Below are 10,084 nucleotides of genomic sequence, written 5' to 3'. Positions count from 1 at the left end.
TAACTGGGTCTCCTGCCCAGTCAGAATCACTGTACCCGGACATAGCAACGTCGCCAACACCCCCAAAACGCAATCCTAGTTCGCGAGTCCCCGCCAGGTAACGCAGAACGCCAGTTGCTAAGTTCATGGCAGTCTTCGTGGGTGCGGCCATATGCCGGGACAAAACGCTCAATGCATATGAAATGTCAGGCCGCGTGTTCGTCGCCAGATAGTTCAATTCTCCCACCAAAGCCCTATACTCCGTGGGATTGCCCAGCAGCTCCTCTCCGTCCCCCTTAGGAGTGTACCTAAAGCCCGGAGGCAAGGGGGTAGACCTCGGCTTGGCGTCAATCATCCTATGACGCTCCAACAGCTGAGCAATATACCTATGCTGCGACAACACTATCTCACCCGACTTCTCCCTCCTAATTTCCATGCCCCAAAACACCTTCGCTTCTCCAAGGTCGCGCACCTTGAAGACCTTCGCAATTGCAGCTTTAATTGCCCAGACCATTTCCGGGTCTTCCGACGCAACAATAGTGTCATCTACGTGCACCAAAGCAATAACAACCCCACGCTCGTCAGTCTTAACGAACATCGCCGGATCAGACTTCGAAGGATAAAGACCCAACTTGGTGAACTCTGCTGATAGTTTTTCATACCAGCAACGGGGTGCCTGCTTTAAACCGTAAATAGACTTCTGCAGCTTGCACGCAAGCGACCGGTCACTGGATGCATACCCAGGCGGTTGCTCCATCCACAACTCCTCCTTCAGCTCACATTACATTACATTACAGAAACGCAGTAGACACATCGAGCTGATGTACCGTCATGTTCCGGGCTGCGGCAACTGCTAATAAAGCACGCAATGACGAACCACGAGAGGTCGGGGCTCATAACCTATTGAAGAATTGGCGACGGTGACAGCTAACGCTAATTGTTATTCCGGAAGGATTGCCGGTGGCGAAGATATTTAGCACGATAAACTGTTACAAGTAATGTAAAGAGTATTGTTAGCGTTCGGCAGGACTTGAGGAGATTCCTGGTAGGAATACCGATCGTTGTGAGATAAACAAATAGGCGCAGTCACCGCCCTAAATACCGGTGCTAGCGGAAAACTCGTACATTCCGCGATCTAACTGCACGTACATTCCGCGATCTCACTGCGCCGTCCAGACGGTGCCCTAATGTCTATCACTTAGCTACCGGATATGCATCGGTAGCCCCATAAGGTTCTGGAGTAAGTCTTCCCCATTAGTCAGGCGCAGACCCGGGGTCAAATCCACACGAGTTGGGAGAGGACCGTTTCCTCAACAGGGTCCGATGCCGACGAGGGTTGCACACTAGTTTGCCTGGTGAGCGGTCGCTGCCTAGGGCTGGCGAATGGACACAAGACAATATCGTCAGTGAGGGACCGCCGCATTTGTGTGGCGAGGGGGCGCTGGCTGGGGCTGGACCTTCCAGCAGTGCTAGTGTGCAGTGAGACACACCCTGATGTGGAAATGCTGGGGGCTCGGTATTCAGTTAGGAAATGCAAACGTCCTGGCGAGTGGTGACGGAGTGTACCTGGTTGTAGTGCTACAGGCCGAATCATTGCTGCAGTATCTGCTGGGATTCAGAGCCTAACTTTTATGCCGAAGCCATCTCAGGCCCACATGCAGACGACTGGCGGCCATGAGTGCCGCGAAAATTCTGTATCCGGTTGACCCCGCTGGATAGCGTGGATTGCAACAGGCGATCATTTGCTGCAACTACAAATAGACGGGCCGTATAGCTCGGAGTTGCAGAGAGAGCCGCAGCCTAACGTGCAGGGAAGGAGTGGAGGTGGTCTTGGCAACCACACGTGGCAGGTGGGGTAGCTGGCCTCAACAGACAGGCGGTGGCGGCAGTGCAGTGATGCCGTGTATTTTTTTGCTGCAAGATAAGAACCACTATGAATTTTCTGACTCCGAAGCGGCTAGTATTGGTGTACCTGAGTCAGGGCCTCTGCCAAGCTCCATTAGACTTAGGAAACACAGTCGGCTAGGCACCACTGTCACCTGTGAATGGTGAAGGAATGCCGGATGAAGCCGGAACATCCACTGGTGCACGCCAGCGCAGGAGTACAGAAGAAGAGGGCAGGGAATATGAGGAGACATTAAAGCCATCGGAGTGGTGGCATGGTGTTGCAGGAAGGAGGATAGTAGGTCGCATTAACGTGGCTGTCACTTATCCGTACCCTGTTGAACTTTTGCTGAGTAATACTTTCACTGAAGCCATTTCAGGTGCAAATGCAAATGAGTGGCGCAGAGTGATGGTCGAGGAGATTGCTGCATTGGCAGCTAACGGCACTTGTGAGCTGTGTGCACAGCCTCTTGATGTGCTACTGCACCGGTGGTTGTACAAGTTGAAAAGAGTGGAAGGTGACACGGTCAAGCGCTTTCTTGCATGGCTAGGTGCAAAGATGTACGAGAAGTACGAGAACTTGGAGAAGCGCAGGTGTTTTCAGGCATGAAAATACTGAGGATGAAGCCGGGTGAATTAGTGTTGTCGCAATATTGAGCAGCTATTGGATCGTCATCAGACGGTGGACGCCAAGCCACGGTCTACCCCTTTGCCCCCGGGTCTTATGTGCACACCTACGGGGGATAGAGATGAGCTGCTGGGTAATCCCACGGAGTATAGGGCTTTGGTGGGAAAGTTGAACTACCTAGCGACGAACACGTAGCCTGACATTTCGTATGCATTGAGCGTTTTGTCCCGGCATATGGCCACACCTACGAAGAGCGCCATGAATCTGGCGACTGGTGTTTTGCGTTATCTGGCAGGTACTCGCGCACTAGGATTGCGTTTTGGAGGTGTTGGCGAGGTCGAGATGTCCTGGTACAGTGATTCTGACTGGGCAGGAGACCCGTTTACGTGGCATTCTACAACTGGCTACGTATTCACTCTCAATGTGGCTGCAATTAACTGATGCAGCCAACTTCAACGTACTGTGGCGGCTTCGTTGGTAGAGGCGGAGTACCAAGCTACAGCGGCGGCTGTTTATGAAGTTTTGTGGCTTCACATGCTGATGGTCGGTTTGGGTTTTGCCTGAGAGTATGGTGATAAATCCAGGTAGACTCCAAGGGGGCGCTGAGCTTGGGGAACAATCCGATAAGCCTGTCAGCCGATCAGTTGAAGTACTGCCCTACGGAGTGGGCGTTCATGCATGCTCTCACTAAGGGCCTGAGCATGGTGAAGTTCAATCGTTGCTGAGATGCGGTGGGCCTTGCATGAAGCGTGCTGGTGAATCTGGTACTCGTTGGGATGCGTCCCGAGGGGGCGTGTTGAGGAAACGGTGCTCCTCCCAACTCGAGTATTGTGTTGGAAATGACCGACACTCATATACCAGTGAATGGTAGCCACAGTAATAGGACCCAACGGGGGTCCGGCGCTTTGCTGGTCTTAACAGGTTATGAGCCCCGAATGGCGCATTGCGCTGCCGAGAGATCGCCGGATCGGTACCCACTGGCTGTTGCCCAGAGAATGAGAGACCGGGATGAGGCACGAGAAGGCCCGTAGCGAGAGAGTGTCGCTCACGGGGGGGTGTTGGAAATGACCGACACTCATATACCAGTGAATGGTAGCCACAGTAATAGGACCCAACGGGGGTCCGGCGCTTTGCTGGTCTTAACATATTGTCGGACAGGGGATTTGACCCCGGGTCTGTCTGAGACAAGCGGCGAAATTTAACCCGCCACTTATGGGACTGCCGATGCACAACCGGTAGTTAGTGGTGTACGTTTGGGCACCGTCAGGATGGCTCCGCTAGATCGCGGAATGATAGGTGGGCGAATCCACCTGACTGATTGGCGCCTATCAGCGACAGCCGCGCACCGCGACCGGGTCCGGCGGGCCTGTCCCAACGATAGTGCAGGATGGTAGGCGGGCATATCCAAGATTGATTGATAGGCGATGACTCCGGCCGCATATCTCGGACGTCCCCTCGTGCCCAGTGTTGATGGTGGGTGACTGTACGATACTTCCGTTGGTATCGGTACATAAGACCAGAGTGGTGCATGTCTTTCTATCTCATCTTCAGATGGATCGGTATTCCTTAACAGGAATCTCCTAAAGTCTTCTTGCCGTTCACCACTAACCCACAGACTGTAACCCTTATATCGCGACCAGTCTCCTTGCCTCCTTCATATTCTTAACAGCTAGTAAAGCACGTAATGACGAACCACGTGAGGTAGGGGCAAACAACTCCCCATAATCAATCCCTTCATGTTGCTCGAAACCCTTCGCAACCAATCGCGCCTTAAAATGCTCCACGCTGCCGTCATCGTTGTACTTAACCTTATACACCCAACGACACGGCAACAAACGAGTACCAGGAGGTGGCGTCTTCAGCTCCCAAGTACTGTTAGCCATCTGGGCGGCGATCTCCTCGTCCATCGCACGCCGCCAATCGTCTGCATGTGGACTTGCAATTGCTTCCGCAAACGAATTCGGTTCAGGAATACCAGCAGAGAAAGCAGCATTAACGCGACCAGTGACAGTGCGACCAGGCTCGTTTCCACTCGCCAGGGCGTTTACGCTCTCTAACTGGGTACCGGGTCCCTGCCATTTCCACATCACGCTGATTGTTACCTTGCACGTTCGCACTGCTGGAAGGTCCAGCCCCAGCCGGCGCCCCCTCGCCACCCAAATGCGGCGATTCCTCGCCGACGGTATTGCCTGATGTTCCTTCGCCAGCCCTAGGCAGCGACCCCTCACCAGGCAACCTAGTGTGAAACCCTCGTCGGCATCGGACCCATCATCGTAATCCCTGGCATTATGCCGCCGGCCGACACTAAACTCGTCAAGGCGGACATTGGGGACGTACACACAACGATACTGTCCTCCATTCCCATATTCGGCCAGGATCGCTTACTCTTGTAAGCTACAAACGCAACCTGCCTCGAGAAAACTGATCCCTTGCTAGACCCACCGGGCCCAGTCTTGCTGCAATAGAAGCAAATCACCTCTTTGAGAGGAACGCCAGAACTGCTGCTGGCCGCGCCACGGTTCCCAAGACCAGATCCAGAGGCGCCAAACGTAGAACTGCCGACAGAAGCAAAAGCTGCCGACTCGGTAGGCTGGCTTACCAGAGCCACCGCTTGCCATCTCGATAGTCAAGAACTTCGAGGTGACGATAGCCATGTCCGAATCGCCATCACGCACCAGTAGGGATGCCGTTACCATGCTGAAGCGGCTGGGCAAACCAACAAGCAAAGTCTGTGCCCGCTCAGAATCACTGATAATGTGTCCTACTCCCAAACGTAAAAGTCCAACTGTAATTGCTTGCAGGCGTCCTATGCCTTCTTCGCGCTAGCTATGTAAGCTACTAGCGTGAGCCGGGGCTCATAACCTGTTAAGAATATGAAGGAGGCAAGGAGACTGGTCGCGATATAAGGGTTACAGTCTGTGGGTTAGTGGTGAACGGCAAGAAGACTTTAGGAGATTCCTATGAAGGAATACCGATCCATCCTAAGATGAGATACTAAGACTAGCACAACTCGTGTCTTATATACCAGTACAAATGGAAGTATCGTACAGATGTCCACCATCCCTGGACCTGAGGTCACGTCCGAGATACGCGGCCGAGAGACCCGAGGCAAGTCTAGGCACGGCCGAGGCAAGGTCGAGGCACGCCCGAGGCATCGCCTATCACGGCGGAATCATCACCTAACTACCAACTATCTACGTTGGGATAGGACCGCCCTTCAACAGAATTAGCCTGGATTTTATTCCTGACAAAAGAATTGGTCTGCCGAGGTCTGGAATTGTTCTGGCGGACTCGCCGGAGGTAATCGAATTGCGCTGTGGAGCCTCGGAATTGGGTTGTGCTGGGCCTGATTTGGCCTGTCCGGGTGTCGAATTGGCCTGTCCGGGTGCCGAATTGGCCTAACAGGGTATTGAATTAGCCTGACAGGGTATCGAATTGGCCTGACAGGGTATCGAATTAGCGTGTTCAGGGTGTCGAATTGGCTGTCAAGTTGGCAGGATTGGCTCGGGCTGGCATCCAAAAGCACATGACTTTTAAGGAATTTACAGAAAACTTTGCAAGAGGACCGCTTACAAGTGCCTCATGTGCGTATTAGTTTCGATCCCACGACAACTTGCACACCTGGTTACCGTACTCTGGCACTACTACTACTACCGGAGGCAAGCACTCAGGGCCACGACTGCATTACCCAGTCAAGTCAGCCGCCGAGGTCCCACTGTTTTCCCACCACAGTTCATCGGCAGTTCGTCCAGTTTATCCCACAACACTCGTATGCATGAATAGGTTCGGGTGGAAACAATGACAAATCTCTGATACACCGCTAAACTCAGTACCACGAGCTACATTGAAAACAAATGAAAATGCAGATGTCTGCCGAGAAGAATATGTTCACCATGCAATCTATGCCTTAATCCATCGAGCTCTCTGTTGGGCGGGGCATGGCCCATGAAGTCGCCCCCGGTATTCCGCCCATGCAACCAAACACTGACACAAAACGTTGCACGCCTGGGCCCATGTAAACCACGACACTGTTAAGAATATGAAGGCAAGGATACTGGTCGCGATATAAGGGTTACAGTCTGTGGGTTAGTGATGAACGGCAAGAAGACTTTAGGAGATTCCTATGAAGGAATACCGATCCATCCTAAGATGAGATAGAAAGACATGCACCACTCTGGTCTTATGTACCGATACCAACGGAAGTATCGTACATTCGCCCACCATCAACGCTGGGCACGAGGGGACGTCCGAGATACGCGGCCGGAGTCATCGCCTATCAATCAATCTTGGATATGCCCGCCTACCATCCTGCACTAACGTTGGGACAGGCCCACCGGACCCGGTCGCGGTGCGCGACTGTCGCTGATAGGCGCCAATCAGTCAGGTGGATTCGCCCACCTATCATTCCGCGATCTAGCGGAGCCATCCTGACGGTGCCCAAACGTACACCACTAACTACCGGTTGTGCATCGGCAGTCCCATAAGTGGCGGGTTAAATTTCGCCGCTTGTCTCAGACAGACCCGGGGTCAAATCCCCTGTCCGACAATATGTTAAGACCAGCAAAGTGCCGGACCCCCGTTGGGTCCTATTACTGTGGCTACCATTCACTGGTATATGAGTGTCGGTCATTTCCAACACCCCCCCGTGAGCGACACTCTCTCGCTACGGGCCTTCTCGTGCCTCATCCCGGTCTCTCATTCTCTGGGCAACAGCCAGTGGGTACCGATCCGGCGATCTCTCGGCAGCGCAATGCGCCATTCGGGGCTCATAACCTGTTAAGACCAGCAAAGCGCCGGACCCCCGTTGGGTCCTATTACTGTGGCTACCATTCACTGGTATATGAGTGTCGGTCATTTCCAACACAATACTCGAGTTGGGAGGAGCATCGTTTCCTCAACACGCCCCCTCGGGACGCATCCCAACGAGTACCAGATTCACCAGCACGCTTCATGCAAGGCCCACCGCATCTCAGCAACGATTGAACTTCACCATGCTCAGGCCCTTAGTGAGAGCATGCATGAACGCCCACTCCATAGGGCAGTACTTCAACTGATCGGCTGACAGGCTGATCGGATTGTTCCCCAAGCTCAGCGCCCCCTTGGAGTCTACCTGGATTTATCACCATACTCTCAGGCAAAACCCAAACCGGCCGTCAGCATGTGAAGCCACAAAACTTCATAAACAGCCGCCGCTGTAGCTTGGTACTCCGCCTCTACCAACGAAGCCGCCACAGGACGTTGTAGTTAGCTGCATCAGTTAATTGCAGCCACATTGAGAGTGAATACGTAGCCAGTTGTAGAATGCCACGTAAACGGGTCTCCTGCCCAGTCAGAATCACTGTACCAGGACATCTCGACCTCGCCAACACCTCCAAAACGCAATCCTAGTGTGCGAGTACCTGCGCTTCTCCAAGGTGTCGTACTTCTCGCACACCTTTGCAACTAGCCATTCAAAAGGCGCTTGACGTCACCTTCCACTGTTTTCAACTTGTACAACCACCGTAGGTGGCACATGCACAGTATAAGGCTGTATACACAGCACACAAGTGCAGTTGACCATCACTCTGCGCCATCCATTTGCATTTGCACCTGAAATGGCTTCAGTGAAAGTATTACTCAGCAAAAGTTCAGCAGGGTACGGATAAGTGACACCCACGTTAATGCGACCTACTATCCTCCTTCCTGCAACACCATGCCACCACTCCGATGGCTTTAATATCTCCTCATATTCCCTGCCCACTTCTTCTGAACTCCTGCGCTGGCTTGCACCACTAGATGTTCCGGCTTCATCCGGCATTCCTTCACCATCCACAGGTGACAGTGGTGCCTAGCCGACTGTGTTTCCTAAGTCTAACGGAGCTTGGCAGAGGCCCTGACTCAGGTACACCAATACTAGCCGCTTCGGAGTCAGAAAATTCATAGTGGTTCTTATCTTGCAGCAAAAACATACACGGCATCACTGCACTGCCGCCACCGCCTGTCTGTTGAGGCATGCTACCCCACCTGCCACGTGTGGTCGCCAAGACCACCTCCACTCCTTCCCTGCATGTTAGGCTGCGGCTCTCTCTGCAACTCCGAGCTATACGGCCCGTCTATTTGTAGTTGCAGCAAATGATCGCCTGCTGCAATCCATGCTATCCAGCGGGGTCTACCGGATACAGAATTTTCGCGACACTCACTGCCGCCAGTCGTCTGCATGTGGGCCTGGGATGGCTTCGGCATAAAAGTTAGGCTCTGAATCCCAGCAGATACTGCAGCAACAACTCGGCCTGTAGCACTACGACCAGGTACACTCCGTCACCACTCGCCAAGACGTTGCATTCCCTAACTGAATACCGAGCCCCCAGCATTTCCACATCAGGGTGTGTCTCACTGCACACTAGCACTGCTGGAAGGTCCAGCCCCAGCCAGCGCCCCCTCGCCACCCAAATGCGGCGATTCCTCGCCGACGGTATTGCTTGATGTTCCTTCGCCAGCCCTAGGCAGCGACCCCTCACCAGGCAAGTTAGTGTGAACGTCCTCCTCCTCATCGGCATCGGACTCATAATCGGAGTCCCCGGCACTACGCCGCCGGCCGACATTTGACTCGTCAAAGCGGACACTGGAGACAACAGCGATGACGCCGTCCTCGTACAGTACACGGTACTGTCCTCCATTCCCGTATCCGACTAGGATTCCTCGCCTGCTTAGCGGATCGAGTTTATCTCGCTTGACGTTGGGCACATGAACGTATGCGGCGCATCCAAAGACCCGCAGATGGCTGACATTCGGACGAACACCAAAGTATTGAAGAATTGGCGACGGTGACAGCTAACGCTAATTGTTATTCCGGAAGGATTGCCGGTGGCGAAGATATTTAGCACGATAAACTGTTACAAGTAATGTAAAGAGTATTGTTAGCGTTCGGCAGGACTTGAGGAGATTCCTGGTAGGAATACCGATCGTTGTGAGATAAACTAATAGGCGCAGTCACCGCCCTAAATACCGGCGCTAGCGGAAAACTCGTACATTCCGCGATCTAACTGCACGTACATTCCGCGATCTCACTGCGCCGTCCAGACGGTGCCCTAATGTCTATCACTTAGCTACCGGATATGCATTGGTAGCCCCATAAGGTTCTGGGGTAAGTCTTCCCCATTAGTCAGGCGCAGACCCGGGGTCAAATCCCCTGGTCGACAACCACACGAGTTGGGAGAGGACCGTTTCCTCAACACGCCCCCTCGGGCCGTATCCCAACGAGTACCAAGTTCATCTGCACACTTCACACTAGGCCCATAGCATCTCGGCAACGTTTGAACTTCACCTCGCCCAGAGCCTTCGTTAGTACATCCGCAACCATCCACTCCGTAGGGCAGTATTCCAACTGCACCTCACCGCTATTCACCCTCTCACGCACTATGTGATGCTGCACGTCGATGTGCTTCGACCGAGCAGACGTAATCGGGTTGTTTCCCAAGCTAAGCGCCCCCTGGGAGTCTATCTGGATTTTCACCGCGCTCTCAGGCAAGCCCAAATCAACCATCAGCTTGCGAAGCCACAAAGCCTCACGAACAGCCGCCGCTGTAGCTTGGTACTCAGCCTCCACCGACGAAG

This window comes from Volvox carteri (assembly GCF_000143455.1).
Source record: "Volvox carteri f. nagariensis unplaced genomic scaffold VOLCAscaffold_32, whole genome shotgun sequence".
NCBI classification, from domain to species: Eukaryota; Viridiplantae; Chlorophyta; class Chlorophyceae; order Chlamydomonadales; family Volvocaceae; genus Volvox; species Volvox carteri.
This window is presented reverse-complemented; position numbering follows the sequence as displayed.